The following is a 23,818-nucleotide window of genomic DNA, read 5'->3' as shown; positions in this document are numbered from 1 at the left end:
GAGGGAACATGAGGAAGTTCTGATCTTCAGAGGCTCCTGGTCTTTCCTGGACAGTCTCCCTTGTTGCCACTCCCTCTGGACTCTGATGGTCACTCCCCATAAACCGCTCATGTTTTGTGGAGGCAGCAGCTCAGATCTTTAGGCCCTCACTAAATAGAGAGTGGGTGTCTCAGGCAGAATTGGGATGGGGCCCTCCATCAGGCCGCTTTGAGCTTGGGCTCTGCCCAGGAGTCAATGGGAGGAAGCAGTGACTGTCTCAGGCTGGCTGGGCTGCAGGTGCTCAGTAGGGGACACGTGGGAGAGAGGGGCTGGGAGTACGGGGGGCGCCTGCAGGCGAGGAGCCCGTGAAGGTGTCTGCTGTTTCCTTCTTCATCTCTAGGAACAATTCCCCTATTGAGCTTCTTGGCTGAGAGAGTTGAGAGATTCTTGACAGACTGATTTATCTGTTTCGGTAACTTGGCCTTCCTGAGAAAGGCAGGCTCTGCGCCAGGGCTGGCATGGGGACTGACCTGGGGTGAGTGAGAGCCCATTCTCCCCATCCTTTTGGACAGTGTGCCCTCAGGTTGCAGTGCAGATCTAAGCCACCTCCCGGCCCCCACTATTGACCAAGGGAAGGAGGACTGTGAGCCAGAAAGTGTCTCCTGCTGCCCTGCCAGCCTCGAATCTCCAAGGAGGCTCTTCTTGGACCCATTTCATGGATGAGGAAGTTGAGTAATGGATAACTGACTGCCCAAGTTTACAGTGAGTAAGAGGCAGAGACCAGATGTGAAGGGGGAGCTCTGCCCCCTCGGCACTGAGACGCTTGTGCCTGCTTGTTAATGCTGCATGTAAGTCAGCAAAGACGGATGGGAACCCCAAAACGGAACACAGTGTTTTACAAACAAAGCACATACCCACACTGAAGGAAGGGGAGGTGAAACTAATCTAAGACACTTTAGGAAACAGTATTTGTATTATATCCTCTAAGGCTAAAGATGTATATAAAAACCTGTATACATCTATTATATCCTGCTTAGCAGGTGTATTGTTCACAGGGGTATGGGAAAGCAATTCTGAAACTGTTTTATGTGCATCCCAGAAATAAGGAAATGAGTAACTATATTGTGGATAATAAGATTCAAGTTGGAGAAAGGAGTTGCAAATAAGGAAAGGGAGAAGCTAGAAGGAGCCCTGTGATGTTGGATTGGAGTTACATGTATCATCAGCATAAACTCATGGTTTTTAATACATATACAGAAATTTTATATGTATTTGTTTATATAAATTATATATGTATATTATATATTATTGCAGTATCACAGTGCTTGTGTTCAATTCACCCTTATTTTACTTCCTAATGGCCCCCAAGCACAAGAGTAGTGATGCTGGCAATTCAGATCTGCCAAAGAGAAGTTGGAAAGTGCTTCCCTTAAGTGAAAAGGTGAGTACGATACAACAGGATATTTTGAGACTCAGTGAGAGATCATATTCACATAACTTTTATTACAGTGTATTGTTATAATGGTTTTATTTTATTGTTAGGTATTACTGTTAATCTCTTATTGTGCCAGATTTACGAATTAAACTTTATCATAGGAATGCGTGTATAGAAAAAAACATAGTATATTTAGGGTTCAGGACTATCCATGGCTTAAGGCACCCACTGGGGGTCTTAGAACATATTCCCCATGGATATGGAGAGACTACAGCTGAGGGGCCCAGAGACAACAAGACCCCATAATAACAAGTACAGCCAGCACCAGCATCTCAATTTCTACACACCATTTTCAATAAAAAGAACCAGGGCTCCAGGGAGAAACAACTCATTCCGGGGCTGGATCAGAGAGTGCAAGATGAGCCAGGAACATCTTGCAATGCCAGAGAGCAAGGAAATGCTCAAAAAATAATAAGGCCATTGACAGCAACTTGAAGGAGCTTCCAGTGGTCAAATCGAGGACAATTTGAACAACAACAACAACAACAAAAATCAAAAATGAGCCATAGAATAAAATAAGAATCCATGAGTTACACAGATACAAACAGACAAATGAGTAAATACATAAATGGGGGAGAAATAAGGGAAGCTCATCCTCTCAGAAGATTTCAAGTGTTAAATGCAGAAGAAATGATGGACATAGAAAATTCACTATTTAATAAACTCCATGGTAATAATTGTTTCAAGTAAGAGCTATGAATCAATGAGTGGTAAAGTAGTAGGCAAAAAAATAATGAGAAATAAAACATTCACATAGTCTCAAATAATCTCTTCACCAGTATTATTAATGACAAAGGGGAAAAATAGTAACTTGATAGTAGAGAAATTGAACATCTTGTGCCCCCAAATGATGCACTGTGGGGGACGCAGCTGCCTCTGTGGAATCCCGGCCGAAAAGGCCAGCCCAGATCCAAGCTTGAGGAAACACCAGACAGGCCCAAATCCTGCAAAACATAAGGGCATTTTACAAAATGACTGGCCAGGACAACTGTAATTAAAAAGCAATAAAAATTTTTAGATGAGTGGATTAAAAAACTGGTACATTTACACAATGGAGTACTATGCAGCAGAAAGAAAGAAGGAACTCCTGCCATTTGCGACAACATGGATGGAACTAGAGAGAATTATGCTTAGTGAAATAAGCAGGCAAAGAAAGAAAAATACCATATGATATCACCTGATACAGGAGACGAACAACAAAAACAAATGAGCAAAGTTGAACAAGAAACAGAGTAATAGTTATCAGGGGGAGAGGGGGAGGGAGAGAAGGGGTGTAAGTAGGGGAAGGGTTTAGTAAGGGAACAGGTATAAATAACCCATGGACACGGACAACAGGATGGGGATTGACTGTGGAAGAAGGGGTGGGCTGGGTTGGGAGGAAGCAATGGGAGAAAAAATGGGACAACTGTAATAGAAAAACAATACAAATAAATTTTTTTAATTAAATTAATTAATTAAAAGAAAATGACTGGCCAGTAGTCCTCCCACAAATAAAATGCAGCAAGGCTGAGGAACTCTTCCAGATTGAAGGAGACAATTGAATTGGCAAAATGTAAAAAATAAGGTCTGTAGATGAGATGATAGTATTGTAAGCATATTAACTTCCTGGTTTTGATCATTGTACTGTGGTTATGTAAATGGTAACATTTTAAGAATCTGAGTAAAGAGTATAGTGGGAATTCTTTGTACTATTTTTGTACTTTCTGTAAGTCTGAAATTATTTTAAAATGAAACGTGTTTTTTTTTTTTTTAAATGAAGAGAACTAGAAATGCCTCACTCAGTCACCCTGGGCAGATCTTATTTAGATCCCAAAGCAAGCAAACTAGAAAGGAATTCTGCCCCCTCAGATAACGGAGGTCTGAACCTGGGTGTCTGAGGCTGCCACTGTGGCCCTGGAACCTTTGAGAGATGTGCACTGAAATATTTTTGGATGAAATGATATGACACCTGGGATTTGCTTCCACATATTGGAGGGGGGCAGGTCGGGGTGTGCTGGGCAGGCTGGCCAGGGTTTGATGGCTGGTGAGACCTCAGGTGGGATTAGAGGCTCATTATACTTTTCTACCCACTTTAGTATAGGTTTCAAATTCTCCCAAATAAAACAAATGTTAAAATGCTGCCCCAAACAGGTCTCAGCCTAGACAGGGCAAGGAAGATGCACATTTGCTTCACCCTCCAGTCCCTCCTCTCCCCATGGGCCCTGGCTGGGCTGTTCAGACTCCTCCCTAGGCTGACCCTTTTGAGCCCCACCTTGGTTGCCTGCACACTGATTTCAGAGGCTCTGTTCAGTCAGGAGTCCCTTGGCTTCCCCCACCCATCCCTGCAGGGGAGCATGACTCAGAACTGGCTACCCTGACCCTGTCTCCCAGAGCATCCCTTCACCTGCCAGCTGGAAACATGCATGTTTCCATAACAGCTCACACTCATTCTTTCTTTCTGTCCTTCTGCTCACCAGGCTGGGGAGCGACACTGCAGCATGGGAAGCGAGTGTCCTCTGGTCCTGTGGGATGGGGATGCTATGGACACTGAGAGGAGACATCTCTTGTGTACAGAGCACCCTCTGTATTGTAAGATGCAAGTCACCCACACCCCCAAGTCACTGGAACAACCAAAAGTGCCCACACCATGCTTTCCTGGCCTTTCCCTTCCAAATGTCCACTGCTATGGGACAGAGTACATTCTCGGCCAGATAAAATGCCAAAGAGGAGGTGGTAGGTGAAAAATGTTACCCTTTAGACCCCCCACAAAGACCAGAAAATGGTTGCCCAGGTGGAAGTGAAGATGAAGGCAGATGGGAGCATGGATGTAGGGGTCCCAAATGGAGAAGCCAAAGATGGCCTTTCAGGACCGGGGCCCTGAGCCCACCCCATGGGGAGAGCTCCAGGAAGGACAAGCTGCATCCTGAGTATCAGCGATTCCCAAGCCCTCACAGAAGCCACCCTCCAAGGTGGCATAGAAACTACCGGGAGACCTTACCACCCTAAGCGGCCCAAGCACAGGGACAGAGGGATCTCACAAAGTGAGGCACAGGTGGTATCCAAGACAAGATTCTCCTCTCTCATACAATACACAGATGTACACACATGCACATGTACATGCATACCCCATTCTTTCTTCTATACACTCTCACACCAGTAGTCAGCGGAGAATCAGAAACTAGCACCTTAGTAGAACAGACACATGAAACAGAAACAAGCTGAGCCCAAGCCAGTATGACTCTGTTGGTTAGAATGTTGTCCTGATATGCCAAGGTTGTGGGTTCAATCCCTGGCCGAGACACATACAAGAATCAACCAATGAATGTTTAAGTGTAATAATAAATCTCTCTCTCCTCCTTTCTTCCCCCTGCTTCCTCTCTCTCTAAAATCAATAACTTAAACAAAATCAAGCAAGTGACTCATCTTGCATACTTGATTTTGTACTTTATAAAAGATTAGAAAGCAGGAGGCAACAGCATGTCATGAAATGACAGCCATGGAGAGAGAGCTACCCCACGGGCTCAGCCTGGAATCAGATAAGCAGGCGGCCTGGAAAACACGCTGTCCCGGTGGGCCCACGTCGCCACTATCTGGCACACGTATCTGTAAGCCATGCAGGTAGACTTTCGAGGGTTGATGTATGCAAGGGAAAAGCATATTATTATGGTGGGTTTTATTTAAAAAATTATTTTCTCATACATCATGCCTTTTAACATGTTGCGTACCAGGGGATTTAAATGCCTTTTAGAAATGACGGGAATTCTCGCCACCAGTACGCAATGTGTTGTCATTTACTGTGTTTGGGGCAGTATGTGTGGACGAGAAGTGTGGAATGGTGAGAGTCTGGTGATATGTATAACTTTAAAAATTAATTCTGACAAAAACAATCCGTTTTTAAGCCTCCCTGCTGTAGATTTTCTAGAAGGTAACCGGGACCTAGACCACTGTAGGCGGCCCCTCTGCACTGGATATCTAGGTCTGTGCTGGCTCATTCTGGCCCAATCCTCAAACACACCCACCTGGGCCCTGGAGAACAGCAAGGTCAGGCACACAAAACCCACCACCCCTTGGCCTCCTCGGTGGTCCTTGATTTTCCTTTAAGGAAGAACTTCAGTGGGATTAGGTATCCCAACTGTGGCGTCATGGTGCCACCTGGTGGCCAACATGCACACTACTGTTGCCCCAAAACAACCGGCTGCACGCTGTGTAGGGGGGTGTGTGAGAGAGAGAGAGAGAGAGAGAGACAGAGAGAGACAGAGAGAGAGAGAGAGAGAGAGAGAGATTTGCTGTTCTATTTATTTATGCATTCACTGGTTGATTCTTACATGTGTTCTGACTAGAGATCGCACTCACAACCTTAGTGTATTGAAATGATACTCTAACCAACTGAGCTACCAGGCCAGGATGGGAAAGCTGCCCCATTAAAAGACAGGTGGAATTTCAGACATCCCACAGAGCAATATCTTTGCTGATTTATCTCCTAGGGCAAGGGAAATAAAGGAACAAGTTAAAAAATGGGTCTACATCAAATTAAAAAGTTTCTGCATGGCTAAAGAATGCATCATCAAAATGAAAAGGGAATTGACTGTATGAGAGAAATATTTGCCAATGATACATTAGACAAGGGTTTAATCTCCAAAATATATAAAGAACTCATATGACTCAATACCAGGAACAAGCCAATGAAAAAATGAGCAAAGATGTCCTGGCTGGTGTGGCTCAGTGGATTAAGTACCAGCCTGCGAACCAAAGGGTCGCTGGTTCAATTCCCAGTCAGGGCACATGCCTGGGTGGTGGGCCAGGTCCCCAGTTGGGGGCATGTGAGAGGCAACCACACCTTGATGTTTCTCTTCTTCTCTTTCTCCCTCCCTTCCCCCCTCTTTAAAAATAAACAAAATCTTTTTAAGAAATAGACAAAGGACCTGAATGACAATTCTACAGGGAGGACATATAAATAAACATATGAAAAAGATGCTCAACATCACTAGCCATCAGAGAGATGTAAATTAAAACCACAATGAGATATCACCTCACACCTAGATCATTAGTAAATCAACAAGTGCTGGCGAGGATGTGGAGAAAAGGGAACCCTAGTGCACTGTTGGTGGGATTGCAGGCTGGTGCAGCCACTGTGGAAAACAGCATGGAATTTCCTCAAAAAAACTAAAAATGGAACTGTCTTTTGATCCAGCGATTTCACTGCTGGAAATATACACTAAGAATCCTAAAACACCAATTCAAAAGAACTTGTGCACCCCTATCTATATTCATATCAGTGCTATTTACAATAGCTAAATGTCGGAAACAGCCCAAGTGCCCATCAGTAGACGAGTGGATTAAAAAACTGTGGTACATTTACACAGTGGAGTACTATGTCACAAAATACCTTTTGTGACAACATGGATGGAACTGAAGATTATTATGCTAAATGAAACTAGCCCATTGTTGAAAGACAAATACCATATTACCTCACTTGCAACTGTAATCTAATGAACAGAATAAACTACTGAGAAAAACAGAACCAGAAACATGGAAATGTGGAACTGACTGACAGCTGCCAGGGGATAGCAGGGAGAAGGGAATGGTGGGAAGAAGGGAAAGGACTAGTCAAAGAACATGTATGGATGGCTCATGAACATGGACAATGGAGAGGGCATTGACTGTGTGTGAAGGCGGCAGGCTGGGTGGAGGAGGGCAAAGGGGAAAAGAGAAATTGGGACAACTGTAATAAAATAAACAATAAAAAATAATAAATAAATTTATTTAAAGATTTGTCAAAATAGTTGTAGCTATAATTTTTAAATGTTTATTAAATTAGATGTTAAAGAGCAAAATAAATAAATAAAAGACAGGTGGAAGCTAGCTGGCTAGACAAGGCCTGGATGGGCATCTGTGACAAGGCAGGGGAGATGACGCAGGTGGAGGGAAGGGTGGAGATCGTAAGGGCAGGAGTCATGGGAACAAGGAGAGGCTGCAGGTACCATGAGAGGATGCAAACAAGGTAGCCTCTGGCATCTGCTCAGGATTTCTGCTCTCATGCAACAAGACACCACAGGTGAATTTATTTAGTGAATTGGAAACACTGATCAACACTATCTGAGTATTTTGGCTGTATCTTGGGTCATGTCAGACCACGGAGGATTATTGATCAACTTACCCTCAATTCCTGACTCTCAGCACTTTTTTTTTTTTTTTTTTTTGTAAATCATTTGGCAGCAAAGCCTGCACTATTCCTACCTCTGGCTACCTCTGGTCTTTATTTATTTACCCACATTGTATGAGGTCATTCCTTTGGGGGGAGAATATGGGTGAGTTTGATGAAGGGTGCTTCCCAGACCCTATAGAGAGAGCCCAGTAGCTGGGTGTGTTGTTTAGGATCTGAACATTCCATATTTCTGATCATGATGAGCTCTAGGAGTTTTGGATCAGACATTATGGGCCTGTGGTAGAAATTGAAACTATTGGTTCATTTGGTTTTTTCAGTACCATGGCTGTAGTAGTGCTTTGTTGTTTTTAACTTCATTTGAAACAATTTTGTTAGATTGCATTGTGACAGCTGTCATATCAGCCTGCATTTATGAAAAACTTATCAAAATTAGTGAATTTTTGTGCAGTCATTTTAATATTGAAGATGGAAGAAAATGCACAACACTTTTGGTGTATTATGCTTTATTAGTTCAAGACAGATAAAAAATGCAACTGAAATGCAAAAAAAGATTTGTGCAGTGTATGGATGCTGTGGCTGATCAAATGCGTCAAAAAGTGGCTTGTGAAGTTTCTTAATACCATTGACATTTTGGCCAAATAATTCTTTCCTGTGGAGTTGTCTGATGCATTGGAAGATGTTTAGCAGCACCCCTGGCCTCTACCCATTAGAAGCCAATAGTGGAAGATAAGCCAACATACTCAAAATACCCAAACCAATAGTTATTGGTGAAAATGAAAAATATATCTTTTATTTCATGGAAAAAACTAAATGGACTTTTTGGCCAACCCAATATCTCCTGGCTCTTCGTCTCACCTCTTTTCAAATTATTGCACTGTAATATATTCTGATTTCCAGTTGCACATTTACACATTTTGTCAATTTTCTGGTCATTGCCAATTAGACCATGTTTCTTAAGGGTGAAACTTTGAGATCAATATTGGGCTTAAAATAGCTCAGAATGGTTCTTCCTCTCTGTGTCCCTCACTCTCCCAGGTGGGGCCATTAGCACATCACACACCATGACAGCAGTTGGTCACTTCCCAGGGTCTTCTCTTTGGCCTCACACAGGGGCCTGTAGCCTGTCCTGTTTCCTGGGCCTCTGAGTCCCTTCTGTGAGCCTGTGGAGCGCTCCTCACATTGGAATTTTTAGATATTGAAATGAGTAGGGCTGCAAGAAACCAATTATATAGAAATACAGTCATTGAAACAAAAATCATGGTGTAGTATTATATATGCAAAGTCATGGCAAAATAAAAGGGTAATTTTTCCCATCCAAGCTGCAGCTGTCTTGAATTCTCTCTGGGTCCATGGATCCAGATAAAGATGCTCTTGTGCTGGCAAGTGCTGATTTGCTGCCAGAATCGGACTGCAAGTATAGAAGTGATAGCTCCAACCAGGTCCCTGGTCAGTGCCTGCAAGGACAGAGCCATCCTTAGAGCATGGCAGGCTGTTCTTGCACCTCGCTGACCAGCTTTCGTTGCCATGTGCAGCCTAGCAGCCTGGTGTGGAGGGGACCTCATGCCCTCGACATGGGTGGAGGGGTCAATCATAAGTGGACAGGATCCCAGGGGGCTTCTGGATCCCACTGATGGTGTTTCCAAATCTGAGAGCATCACCTTTTTGATCTTTGAATGTTAACATAAGTTACACTTCTATAAAAAACTTAACTTTAACAAAAGGAGGAAAAGGCAAGGATAGAGGGCTGATGAACAGTGCCAGATGCGGCCGAGAATGCCCTGAAGTGAAGGATGAGCCCTAGTGCTGACCCCTGAGCACTTTGGTGAGGTGGCGGAGGGGACACTGTCCAGGGTTGGAGGCAGCAAGTGGAAATTATCTCCCAGGAAGCTCATGGGCAAAGGAAAAGAAAAGAATGAGATCTAGAGAAGGACCTCCAGGTGAGCAAAGTCTTCTTTAGGGAAGAGAAGAGCCCTGAACCTGGTGTCTGAGGGGAAAGAGGGATGTCTGGATCTGTCCTTGGAGGAAGAGAGATGGGAAGCTACCTGGGACAGACTGCAGGGAGTGGAGAGGGACCCAGGGAGGAGGGACAGTTGCAGAAGGCCCAGGGTGTAGAGCTCACCGAGCTGAACTGCATCCTGCCTGGGCAGGCCAGGCAGGCAGGCAGGAAGAACCTATCTGTTCTTGGCTGAGCTGACGGCACCCTGCCCTATATTTGTTTTGCCTCCTCTATGCACCAGGTGCCATGGTCAGGGCTGGGGATAAAAAGATGATGGAGACAGACACAGTCCGTGCCTCCAGGGGCTCATGGGACCTAGTGGGGGAGAGAGCAGTGAGCACAAAGCCATGGGCCACTTGAGTCAGCCTGGATGGTCAGGGATGTGGACATGCAGGCTGAGTGAGACCTGAGAGATGAACTGGGAGTGGCCAAGAAGAAAAAAGAGCATGCCCAAAGCCCTCTGGTGAGAAAGGGGAACAATCCTTAAACACCATTTTACATTGTGAGTTAGAGAGCTCACCTCACCTGCCCATTTGCTTATATGACCAAAAGCTGTTATCCATCTCAGGGACTATTTGAAGAGCAAAATGGCACCGGCTAAGCAAAAAGAGCCATCACAATATAATAGGCAGTGCTGGGGTTTCACACAGTGCTCTTGTTTAATTCTGGTTGGTTTTATGCCCTTCAACTCTCCCCCACGCATCTGGGCCTGACCGCTGAACAATTCTATTGAAACCAGTTTCTCTCTGTTGTCTGGAGAGGAGTGTGTTTTATTTCACAGGGGTTTACGTGACTTTCTGCAGAAACAGAAGTGTGACATAAAGGAACTGAACCCTGGCACGGCATAGGAAGAAAAGAAAATGCTCACTTTGCACAAATTCTTCCGCTACCTTAATAATGACAGTTAATGAACAAAACATGGCCCAGTCATCTATTTATTTGGCTCCTATTTCTTCCACATCTGATGTGCTTCTCTTATATTGAGCTATAAATAAATTGTCATCCTTCTGGTAAAAAAAAAATTACTCTACAAATAGTTTGTGGAATTGAGAGCAGGCAGCACTTTCGAAGTGAAAAATTTCACTTTATAAACGGTGATGTGTTATTCATTTGGTTGTTAGCTCATGAGAAGTTCCAGGACATTCCTCCTAAAAGGAGTCACTTCACAGCAGAGGTGTCTGGCGTCAGTGAGTGGGGGTGGGGGGTGGACCTTGTGGCTGGAGAGCAATGCAGAAGCCATGGTTCATGAGGCCCAGGCCCAAGCAGAGACCAGGTGAGAGTCCCAGCACTGCTGCACCTTCCTGTCTCCTCCCGCCTGACACCACAACAGCACACAGTAGGGGTGGGCAGGGGAGGTCCTGGGAGCTTGCTGGGTAGAGGGCTCTTTTTGTCTTTGATATTTCTGGAGTCACATCACCACCCATGACCAATGTGTGCTCAAATTTAGCTATGGGCTTTGAAGATTTCAAAAGGGGGTGGGCTGGGGGTAAGTGTAGGGGACAGCAGAACTCCCACCTGGGGGCTGGAGAGCAGCCTAGGCCACAGCACACAGAAGCATTCCAAATCCACTCACGGGGCCAATGAGCACATGACACAGGAACACAGTGCCCTGTGTCTCTTTCTTCTAGGTCACCAGGGACACAGCAGTACTAGGTGGGACTGAGTGGATGTGGCAATGGTGGGACTTCATGGCTCCTCCCTGCTGAAAACTCAGCAGAGCCCCCAGAGGAGTGGGGAGGGGGCAGAGTGGAGGCCCCACTCCTCCAGTGAACAATGAATGTCAGATCCACACAGCTTTTGCTCCTCAACCCTCATCTCTAATCCTCTCAAAGGTAAGGCACATCCTCCTGGCTCTTGGTTAGCCATGTGGCTGGCAAAGTCTCCACTGTCCTTTCTCTGCCTGTGGGGAGGCAGGTGGCAGCTTGTGATCTCCAAGTAGGAGCTTCTGCACTGGACTGTTGACTCCAACTGTGTGACTCTGAGGAAGCCACCCACCTCTGGGAACTGTGTCACCCCCACACGCCAGGTGATTGTGAGGTCTGGCACTGGGTGTGAAGCCTGGCGCAGAGGCTAAGCTTGAGGTTGGTGGGCACATGGGGATGGCAGTGAGCAGAACTGGTTCCTTCTCAGTTGTTCTGCCAGCAACTGCGCATTCAGAACGCAGCCTCTGCTTTGCATGCATCATGTTAAGGTCATTTGATTATCTTTGTCCCCTCAGGTCCTTCTCAGTGCCCATGGTTCTGAGGGCTGCTCCATCTCACTCCTGTCAAGACACTACTCCACTGTTGATGACACGCACTATGGAGCAAGCACCCATGTGCTTGGCCTGATTCTCAGCATCTTACAAGCCCCACAACAGCCCATGGAGTAAATACCATTACTATTCCCTTCTCAATTGAGAAAACTGAAACACCACATTGTTATTTTTCCTGGCCCAGGGCCTGCACGGTCAAATTCTCACTCTGATCCTGAGATCTTACCTTGTCTTCTGCTTCCAGCACGTGCCCCAAAACCTGTTCCCCCAGCATGGCACTTCTCTCTGATCCGCTTTTTGAGGTCTCCATCTTGTCTCCCAACCCTCATTGTTGCTGCTTGAAAACAATCATTCTATTTGTTTTTATTTCCTGACAACCAAAGCAGTATGAGATCTTCTTGTGAAAATTTTGGATAATACAAAAAGTGTAAAGAAGAAAATAAAACTCACCCACCGTTATATTCCTTCATGTCTCACTCTGTTATTTGATTATATGCACAGGTTGTGTGCAGTTTCTGACTCTTTTCACTTAGCATTACATTGAAAGCAATTTTCACATCAGTAGATGTTTGTAGCAACATTATTTTCATGGTTCTCAGTGCTCCATCAAAGAACCAAATTAAATCTTGTTGAATGTTTCAGGATTATAACTAACCCACCATTCAAATCTGGTGAAACCACACCAAGAGGTGAGCTCTCATGCGCCCCCTGATGGGAGTGTAGAATTGTGCAACCACTTTAGGAAGCATTTGCCCACCTGATAGAAGCTGAAGATGAGCCCTGGCTGTTGTGTTACTACCCAGCAATGTACCTCTTCAGTGCACACACCTTAGCCAAACACCGACAGGTGCATCATCAGACAAGTGCCCAAATGGTCAGAGCTTTATTGTTTGTAATGACGAATTACCAGAACCAATATAAATGACAACTATCAGTAGAATGGATGCCTGAGTTATACTGTATTTGTAGAACACATTGCCATATAGCAATGAGAATGAATGAACTAGATTTCTACATTCCAACAAGACTGAGGCTGATTGGCTCAGCCCATCTTTAGCTAGATGGATTAAAAGAAAAAAAAGAACTTCTGGCCAAGATAGAGGCGTAGACAGACACGCTGCATCTCCTTCCACAACTAAGAAGGAATACAACTACCTCAAAACTAGAAACAACCAGAAGTTCCAGAAAATCAAACTGCATGGAAGTCCAGCAAACAAAGATATAAAGAAGAAATACTCATCTAGACAGGTAGCAGGGGTGGAGCTGGGGCGGAAAGGACACAATGTGTTGGTAGCAGCAGCAGGCCAGCAGAAAGCATAGTCACACATTTTAAAGTCAGGAGGGACACCTGGGGAGCATTCCTAGCTCATCACTGGACCTAGCAGCTCACAGTCCCAGCACCAGGGAAAATCAAGCTTCATTGCTTCTGACTGTGCAGACCAGTGGGGGTTGAGGTGGAGGCAGAAACTGCCTGTCTCTCAACAGAGTCCACTTGTTTAAAGGACCCCCACAGTCCTAGAATGTCCACAGATCCACCCACTCTGGGAACGACGGCCAGGACAGCAGTTAGAGGGCGACAGTCTGGTGCAGAGGTGGGAGAGGTACCTGGAAAAGGGAGAACTGCTGGGCAGGCAGCATTGTTCCCTCTTGGACCCCTCCCCCACATACAGTGCCACAACGTGGTGAAACAGGTCTCCCATTACTGATGAATCCCCAAGGCTCCACCCCTTACAATGTAACAGGAACGACAGCTCTACCTGGGACATGGAGGCAAACAAACACAGGAGCCTGTCAGAATGAGGAGACAGAGAAGTATGGACCAAAAGGGGAAACGGATCAAGGTTCCAGTGAGAGAACTAAGTGACGAGGAGATAGCCAACCTAACAGATGCAGAATTCAAAACACTGGTGATAAAGATGATCACAGGCTTGACAGATATGTTTGAGTATGGCAAACGTATAAGAGAAGAAGTGAAGGCAATGCTAAGTGAAACGAAGAAAAATCCATGCAAAACCAATGGTGAAGGGAAGGAAACCAGGGTTCAAATCAATGATCTGGAACATAAAGAAGAAAAAACCAGTCAACCAGTGCAGAATGAGGAAGCAAGAATTTTAAAAAATGAGGGAAACTTTCCAAATTCTGTGAAGGAGATGGACATACAGGTCCGGGAAGCACAGAGGGTCCCGGGTGAACTGGATCCAGAGGGGACTGCACCAGGATGCATCATGATTGAGATGCCAAAGGTGAAAGATAAATAGAGATCCTGGGGTAGCAATAGAGAGTTGCCTACAGAGGGGTTCCTATAGAACTATCAGCTGATTTCTCATAGCACACTTTGCAGGCAGGAAGGGACTGGCAAGCAGTATTCAATGCGATGAAAGGCAACCTGCAACCAGGATTACTCTATCCAGCAAAGCTATCACTTGGAATGGAAGGGCAAATGAAGTGCTTTCCAGACAATATAAAGTTAAAGGAGTTCATCATCACCAAGCCATTATTATATGAAATGTCAAAGGGACTTACTTAAGGAAAAGAAGATCAAAACTATGAACACTAAAATGACAACAAACTCACAACTATCAACAAATGAATCTAAAAAATAAAAACAAAATCCAACTAAGCAAACCAGAATAGGAACAGAATCATAGGTATGGTAATTATTTGGAGGGTTATCAGCTGGGAGGGGGAAGGGAGAGAAATGGGGAAATGGTGCAGGGACTAAGAAGCATAATTGGTTGGTACAAAATAGAGAGAGGTACATTAAGAATAATATAGGAAAGGATGAAGCCAAAGAACTTATATGCACGACCCATGGACATGAACTAAGGGGGGTGGGATTGCTGGGGGTACTGGGTGGAGGGGAGCAAACGGGAAAAAATTGGAACTACTGTAGCAACATAATCAACGAAATATACTTTAAAAAACTTAATATTGAAAAACAACTCAATTCAAAAATGGTCACAGAAATTGAATAGACCTTTTTCCAAAGAAGATATATAAATAGCCAGTAAGCACATGCAAAAGTGCTCAACATCACTAATATTTAGGAAAATGCAAATCAAAACTATAATGAGATACCTCCTTATACCCACTAGACCGGATACTACCAAACAAACAAACAAACATAAATTATCAAGAGTTGGCAAGGATCTAAAAAAACTGAAATACTAGGCTTTTGGTGGGATTGTAAAATGATACAGCCACTGTACGATAGCTCCTCAAAAAATTTAAATGTAATTACTATATGATCCAGCAAGTCTACTTCTGGGTATATAACCAAAAGAATTGAAAGCAGGATTGCAATAAAATATATGCACATCCATGTTCACAGCTGCATTATTCACAATAGTTAAAAGGTGAAAGTAACCCAAGTGTCCATTGGTGGATGAATGAATGAGCAAAATGTGTTATATATGTGCAATGGAATATTATTCAGACTTAAAAATGAATGAAAGTCACCTGCTACAATGTAAATGAATCTTGAAGATAACATGCTAAGTGAAATAAGCCATTCACGAAAAGACGAATACTCTATGATTCCACTTATATGCAATACTCAATAGTTAAAATCACAGAAACTCAATGTAGAACACTGGTTGCCAGGGGATGGGGAGAGGGTGAATGGGGAGTTATTGTTTAATGGTACAGAGTTTCAGTTTTATAAAATGAAAAGAGTTCTGGAGATGGATGGTATTGATGGTTGAAAAAGAATGTGAGTATATACTTAATGCCACTAAAGTGTACTTAAAAACGGTTAAGCCCTGGCTCTTGCAGCTGAGTAGATTGAGTGCTGGCCTGTGAACCAAAGGGTTGCCGGTTCAATTCCCAGTCAGGGCACATGCCTGGGTTGCAGGCCAGGTCTCCAGGTGGGGACATGTGAAAGGCAACCAAACATTGATGTTTCTCTCCTCTTTTCTCCCTCCCTTCCCCTCTCTCTAAAAATAAATAAATAAATAAAATCTTTAAAAAATGGTTAAGGTGGTAAATTTTATGTTTTGTATATTTTTACCACAGCTGAAAAAGTAAGAAAGAGAAGAAAAGTGATAGAAAGGGGGATAATGGGATTAAAAGGAAAGGGAAGGAAAGAGAGAGGAAGGGAAGAAACCATTGTCCATTAGACTGTGAGATCAGGAAGGCAATGATCATCTGTTAGGAAGGGCTGAGGCTCCTGGGACCTGTGCTGTGGGTCTGACCACCAGCTGGACTCCTAGGTGCTCTGTTGTCCTTGACTGACCTTGTTCTGGGTCAATCAGAGTCCGTGAAGACAAAGGAAAAACTGTGTGGTCATTACCACTCTGCACCAGGCCCAGGGAGAGGGGCTGTTATGAACATAATCATGGGGACCCTCCTCTAGGCCTGTATCTGCCCTGAGTCCCCAACTACTGGGAGATGGAATAGAGGGAAAATATCCTCTGGCAAAGGAAATGTTGTTGGGTGCAGGCTGGAACCTGCCAGCCTGGCCTTGCCCATGGCCTTTAAATAGAGCTGGCCTTCCTGGGCACACACCCAGGTTGTGCACTGTTCTAGAGCTCCCCAGCATGCACTCCAGTACCACATTCACCTTCTCAAAGCCCCGCCCCAACTTGCCTGCTCAGCCCAGTGGTCTGCAGTTTTGACTCTGTATATCACCTGAAGCGCTAGGGCAGGGCCACTCATGTCACACCAGCTTCAGGCCCAGTCTGCTCCCACCAACCAGGCCCCCCACCACCATGCCAAGAGAAGGGAGGCAGGTGGCACTCAGAGTGGTGGTAGCCCGGGTTAAAGAAAACAAGTTATGTAAAAAAATTTTAAATACGTGGGATAGAGTCTTACGTCCTCTGTGCCATTTCACTCCCTGCTTCACCTTTAGAGGAATTTGTTAGCTGGATGAAGGCTGAGTGAGTTGAAAGCCACATGTAACAGTTCTATTAGATTATTCTGCTTGTTACAGAGACCTAAAACAACAGAAGCTAAAAACAGATAAAGGTTTCTTTCTTCCGGATATTGAAGTCCAGTGTTGGCAAGGCAGAAATGTTCTAAGTTTTAAGAACCCAAATTCTCTCTTGCCCTCTGTTTCACATTCTTAGGGTTCTACCTTATGGACCAAGTTGGCTGCTCAAGCTCCAGACATCACATCCAAAATCCAGCATGTAGAAAGAAAAAGACATCAAGCAAGGTACACTCTTTCCCTTGAAGATACTTCCTGGAAGAGGTATTGCCTCTATATCCCACTGAGTCATGTGGCCACACCAAGCCCAAAGGCAGGCTGCGTGATGGTCTGCTGTATTTATTTTGGATTGCAACAGGTCCTCTTGTACCATTCACAGCTCCTTGTGTTGCAGTTTGGATGGGAGACAGTGGTGGCTTAGTGCTGGGCTGTGGATCTGTACTCTGGCTTACCACTTGGAAATCAAGAGGAGGAGGACATTAGAGAGAATTCACTAAACACGCCGACACCATCACACCTGAGAATGGGGTAATGTTCGAGACTGACAGGTTCATTTGGATCCCAGCAGCAGCTGCAATGGTTCTCATCTCTCATGGTTCTCCTTGCTATCTCACTCTCACTTCTGGAAATATGTCTTCTGGATCGGCTGGCTATGATGCCATCATCAGGTGTTCAATGACATGAAGATTCACAAGTTGTGGACCTCACAGTGGGTGAAGAAGATAGAAGGCGGTGCTCTTCTGCCCAAGCAAGGACAAGAAGAGCATCCTCCTGGAGGAGGGCAGGGAGATCCTGGTAGGTGATGTGGGCCAGGCCGTCAGCAGCCTCACACCACCTTTGTCAAGAGGCTGCTGGACATGGTCTGCCACGTTGCTCTCAATGATGCAACCTAGGGGACTGAGGGGAACAAGAAGGGGACCTGCTGTTTATTTCTGTGCCCCTGAGTCTTCACCCCTGGAGACCAAATGATCACAGTCAGCTCCAAGGATTCCATCGAGAAGCTGACAGGGATCAAGCTTGAACTACAAGCAAACTGCTCTGAGAAGGTCAAGGATACTGCACTCAGGCAGAGAAGCTGAGGGGCTGTACTATCATCTCCTGGAGGGCAAGCCTTTGTGCACCTCCCCCAGTCCCATGTCTGGAGCATCTGGCATCCCAGGCCTGCCCACAGGTGCTGCAGGTTGCACCCTCCACAAGAGCAGAGGGTCCGGGGAGTCACAGTTGGGGAAAGGCAACCCCCTCACTCCACTTGGCCCTCACATCCCCTGGACCTTCTTCTTTCTTACATCCCCAACAGTTATGGCTTTCCCAAACATCTTTACAGCTTTTGATTTTTCTCAGGTTAAAGCAGACCAAGGTTTTCCAAGACATCCCAGTTTGGGGGGCTATATTTGTTTAACCACACTCTTGCTCCCCCCCTTTCCCATGCTGCCAACCTCTAGGTCACTAGTGATTCTGCTGGTCTATTGAGTTCTGTGCACAGATGGACTGTTGTAGAGATGAGCCCTCCCCTTTCTCCTGGTCTCAGCCACTCATGAAAGCAGGGCCAGTAAGGGACTGTCAAGTCAGAACACAGAGGACAACAATTTTTTAAAAGGGTGACTCAAAGAAGAGATTATATAAGGTTACTCTCAGGTCTTCCCCCACACCAACTCACACACTGTGGGGAGGTGCCCTTCCTGAGGTGGGGGACATCCTCGGGCTTTGTTTTACCTGAACACAATCTACATGACTACCAAAATATCCTTGACGTCAAACTTGGTGTTTGTGGTAGGAGGACCCAGAATATCTAAACTTTACAGTATCGTTTCATTAGAATATCAGTTTTGTAAGATCATAGCAGGAGCAGCTTGGACCATATTCAAAAACAGTTGAATATCGGTGGTTCACCTAATAGCTACTGAACAAATGTCTAGCCATTCTGCACTTCTGCCTTCAGGAGAGAGTGGGGAGAGGCTGATACATGTGTTTTCCTAGTTAACTTCAATTCTGTATCATTGATTTCACACCTCTCCAGCTTTGACTTTCATTTTAACACTCATGATTAAAATGTGTGATGTTTGCATTGGCTCGAAACAGATTGAACTAATAAATGTTTCACTATTTACATAGCTGCTGTCATGAACTTTGGATAGTTTGGTCACGTGTCCTTCATTCTGGTTTACTGTAGAAGTGTTGGTCTCTGGACAAAATGGGGCTGGTAATTTCCCAGATCATAGGTCCCTTCCCAGCCAGTGATCCCACTGGTTTATTTTTCTCTCTCCTTTCCCCAAGGGATAGAGGATGGGACAATGTGACAAAAGTGAAGTCAATTTGAAAGCAGATTGTAGGAATCTTTGTGGGAAACACAAAGTTTCTAAAAACCTAATCTAAGTCCAGTTTTTAGAAAATGAAGGTATAGAATCAGGATAGGATCAGGAGTGCTACTAGTTAGACTGGGAGCTCCCTGTGGGCAGGAGCAATATCTGATTCATTGCTGGATCCTGGTGTCCAATGTAGGGCCTGACAAAGAGCAATCTAGTTTAGTCAACATCTGCTGAACAAATATTGAAGATCTCATCCAATACTAAATTCCATGACTGTACTAAGAAGGAGAGTTGTAAGGAATAGACTGGATTTGCAGGATCTTGAGTTTGTATTGCAACTCACATCAATGAAAAGTCCTGGATAGATTCATACGCTTCAGGAATGGCTGGATCCAGCTACGTAAATGATGTCAGGCACCAGATTCAGTTCTCTCCATCTCTTGACTCTGCTTTTCTCTGAGTTGCCTTTAGTCTCAGGGAGACTATTCTCATGAGGGGCGGAGGCTGACATCCCAACAGCTTAATGGAAAAGGAAGCTGAGCTTCCCACAAGTTCCAGAATAGAAAATATGTGTCAGGAAGCTGAAAATAAATGAGGTCCAACCTGTAGGTTAAAGAAAGAAGAAACAAGTCAGCTTCCGTGTAAAGCTGGACATATAGATAGTTAAGAAAACCTGCCAGTGCCTGTGTCTTGGACTTTCTGGTCTTTTTAACATAAATGACTTGGGATCCAAAAGAGTTTGTGTGAAGAAGAGCCACAGACCAACTGCCAGCAAGAATGGTTCACTAAACTGCTCTCTCCATGGAGTACCATGAAAGGGATGGCACAAAAGAATTCCTTTTCTAGTCATTTAAAATGTCAGTTCCATGCTAGCCAGGTGGCTCATTTGGTTGAAGCATTGTCTCTCACACCAAAAGGTCGTGGGTCGATTCTGTTCAGCGCAATACCTAGTTTGTAGGTTTGACCCCTGGTTGGGTGCATGCTGGAGGGAACCGACGTGTCTCTCTCTGTCTCTCTCTCTCTGTCTCTCTCTGTCTCTCTCTCTCTCTCTCTGTCTCTCTCTCTCCCTCTCTCTCTCTCTCTCTCACTCTCACTCTCTCTCTCTCTCTCCCAACAATAAAAAACATCCTCAGATCCTCAGGTGAAGATAAAAGGATAAAAGTAAATGAAATGAAATGAAATGTCAGTTCCTCTTTAGAAATTACAAACCATCATGGATCTACCAGATGATGCAAAATACATAGAAAGCCCACTCCTATGTATTGGTGATGGTATGCCCATTCCTACTGAGCTCAGAGGGAACTCCCAGCTGGTCTCACAGAGATCAGAAAGTGAAACTTCCCTCTGTATCACCATTAGCCCCTGGGTAGCCCAGCCACTCCCCCTCTTCCCCTCTGTCTCTTTTCTCCACTCAGCCCTGGTGGATCCAAGGAAGGCACTAGACCCAGGTTTGGCCCATGAAAGTTCTTCGTCCCCATGGACATGGTGATTGGTTCAGAGACAGACATGATCCAAGCCAGGCCAGCCAATCAGAGGATTCCAGGCCATGAAAGGCAGGCAGGATCTCAGGACACAGACAAGCAGGCTGCTCAGAGGGCCCTGGAGTGCTGGCTGGTCACCAGCACCCTGCAACTCCTGGTCAGAAACAGGGTTCTGGTGGTACTGTATGGTCCCAGAGTTCTTAGGCTTTCCCCCTGGACACATGTTTCTCTACACCTTTCTCTCCTGGCTCAGGTTCCTTCTCTACCCGCTGCCACTTGTTTGCCTCTGAGAGCACATTACTGATGTCCTGCAGAAAGCACGTGACCCACTTCCTAGTGCTGGAAACGAGGAGACTCCCAGCCCACACTGAGTGTGGAACATGCAGAGAAGGAAGGAGAAACAGCTTCACATGGTATGAAGGATATTTAAATGGAACCATTTTGGTTTCCATCTGGTTCAGGCCACAAAGCAAGAGATACCTCATGCTAAAAGTGAGGTGCAAGAGCACCATGAAGGACTTGCAAAGAAGGTGTGGAGAAAGTGGTTAAAGGAAAGCAGAGGTCAGGGTGGAGGGTAAGGAGATTTCTTTGGGAAATGGTGTTGGGTGGTGGCCATTCCTCCCTTTACCAACAGCGGAAAGCAATGGCTTTTAGGAGAGAGTGTGGAGAGCTGCAGTTTAGGGACAGCAGACAAGTGTCTGAGTCACACCTCGGAAACCTGAAGGAGAGTGGGCTGGGAGGCAGGCAGGTTGGCTGCTGTGCTAGGCTCAGCCACACTCAGAGTATTTGGGGACAAAAGCAGCCAGCATGGAGTCTAATAGCTAATGTTTGAGAGGGCCTCTTGGGAGGGCAAAGAGACCCCAATCCAAGGAACCAGGACACGTGGGTGGATGCTCAGGTGCCTGGCGTGATGGGCACACTCAGGGCCTCCATGTTGGATTTGCAAATACCCTTCTCCTCTCAGAGTGGCCTCCTTGGAACAATGGCTGATTCCAGGTCTGGGCTGGAAGCTGCAAAATGAATCTGGGATATGGGATGTGGTATAAAGGGCTTCCACTGACCAGATTTGGGACCATGCGGGCTCAAAACCAGTGATGATGGCAATGGATAATGGCAATGGATATTGATGTCATAACCAAGTGGTCACAGTTCGCATCACTATTAGTGGGACAACCTGGCATCATGTGCCTTCTGAAGAAATACACTAAGAAAGACCCCCACATACCCACATGCTATTCTTACCAAATATGTTCACTCTGATTCTATTCACAGGGGAAAAAAAATCTGACAAATCCAAAGTGAGAGGATTTCTGCAAAACAACTGCCTGGATGCTTCCAAAATGGCAATGCCATACAAGACTAAAATAAATAAATAAAATGAAAGAATAAAGGCTAGGGAAGTCTTTGAAATTAAGAGGAAGTAAAGGTAAAGCACCATAATGTGCAAATGCAATGTGTGATCTTTAACGAATCCTGAATCAAAAATATCAGCGTTCAAAGATATTGGAGGAATATTATGAAAATGTGTTGATTTTTTAGGTATAATAATGACATCTTGGCTACACAGGAGAATGTCTTTCTCCGTAGGAGATGCCTGCTGGAGTGCTGGGGGGCAGTGGGCACTGTCTTAGCTCAGGCTGCTGGAACACAATACCATAGACTGGGCAGCTTATAAACAACAGAAATTTATTTTTCACAGTTCTGAAGACTGAAAGTTTGAGATCAGAGTGCCAGGACTGTTGGGTTTTGGTGGAGACCCTCTTCTAGGTCTTCTGATATCCTCATATGGCAGAAAGAAGGTGAGAGAGCTTTCTTGGATCCATTTTATAGGGCACTAAGCAATTCCTGGGGGCTCCACCCTGATGACCGAAATACCCCCGAAAAGCCCACCTCCTAATACTATCATACTGGGGCATTGGGAGTCCAGGTTTCAATGTGTAAAGTTTGGAGGAACACAAACATTCAGTCTAAACACAGGTGGGATGTTGCAAGTCTGCAAATATCCAACTGTTCCATATACACAGGTGTGTGTTTCTACAGAACTACACCTATATCTACAACATATCTATGAAGAGAGATGGAAGGGAACCAAGTAGGACAAAATGTTAAGAATTGGTGAATGTGAGTGACAAGTATATGAGTGGTCAATGAATCACTGTTTCCGTTTTTCCGTAAAATTTTTTCAAAATCAGAAGTTTTGGGCAAAGCCCATCCTTCCTCCTCAGGTTCTTAAGCAGCAGTTCCCAAAACTAATCACAATATTAGGTAATGTTGTCCTTGGCAGTGCGGGTAATTTCATTAACCGGACATGCTGGTGGTGCAGTGCTTCCAGGCTACTAGGAAAGGGCTTCTGACTCTGAGCTGAGCTCGAGTGGGCAGAGCAGCCTCGGCCAGTCCCTCATCCTTGCACTGCATCAGATGTCAGGCGCGTAGATCCTTCACCAGTTCCCCACACACACTCCCGATCCCTCCAGTCCTGAGGGGAGACTTCCAGTCAATAGTCTGGCTTGGGCTCAGGCATCTCCCATGCGAAGCAGGTAGGTTCACCCTGAAGCACAAGTGACCCTGGGACAGCAAAGGGCTGCTGTCTCCGGGGTCCCCACATTCTTTTCTTCTCTCCACCTTCTTCCCCAACAGAATGGTCCTAAAATATAGCAGAGAGTTGCTGGCTCAGTTCTTAACACTGCCCTCCGGGCAGCCCTGACCTCCCCAGGCTCACTAGCTAACAGCATCCTAGACAAGACCCCATAGTGCAGCAGACGGGGTGTTCCGTGACCGGCCTTTCTCTGAGTGCTACCTGTTGCTTTAAGTGGGGGAGAGTTCCCTATCATTCCACCAGCTGTATAGGCCCCAAATGTCTGTTCTGGGGCTTAAAGAACCCAGGACCCCATTAGGAGGGTGGGCAGAGCCTCTGCAGTACAAAAGAGAGCCTCCAAACCAGGCAGTTGCCTCCCCAGAAGGTCCAGGTTTCTGTGTTCTCCAGACCCCCTGGGGCCCTTTCCTCCTCTCAGCTCTGAGCAAGAGCCCATGGAGGAAGCACATCCCTTAATGCTTTTGTATAGACACAGCCTCACAGCTGTGGCGCATTTTCTGGGGACTAGGGGGAAGTGAAAGGCTCTGGAGGAGCGACTGAAATCGTTGAGTGGGTGGTGAGGGCGTGAGGACAGAGAGTAACACTGCGCACAACTTCACAGTTGCTCAGTCGTCAAACCCCACCTTCAAAGTGCATCTTAAA

The 23,818-nt window shown here is 45.4% G+C and overlaps 1 pseudogene; it reads left to right on the top strand.

The window, feature by feature from the left end:
- Window positions 1–17,426: 17,426 nt before the first annotated feature.
- LOC150021846 (cofilin-1 pseudogene) lies at window positions 17,427–18,246 on the top strand (annotated as a pseudogene).
- The last annotated feature ends 5,572 nt before the right edge of the window (window positions 18,247–23,818 follow it).

Source organism: Furipterus horrens, unplaced genomic scaffold (assembly GCF_987537825.1).
Source record: "Furipterus horrens unplaced genomic scaffold, mFurHor1.1.pri manual_scaffold_1, whole genome shotgun sequence".
Taxonomy (NCBI): domain Eukaryota; kingdom Metazoa; phylum Chordata; class Mammalia; order Chiroptera; family Furipteridae; genus Furipterus; species Furipterus horrens.
This window is presented reverse-complemented; position numbering and strand designations above follow the sequence as displayed.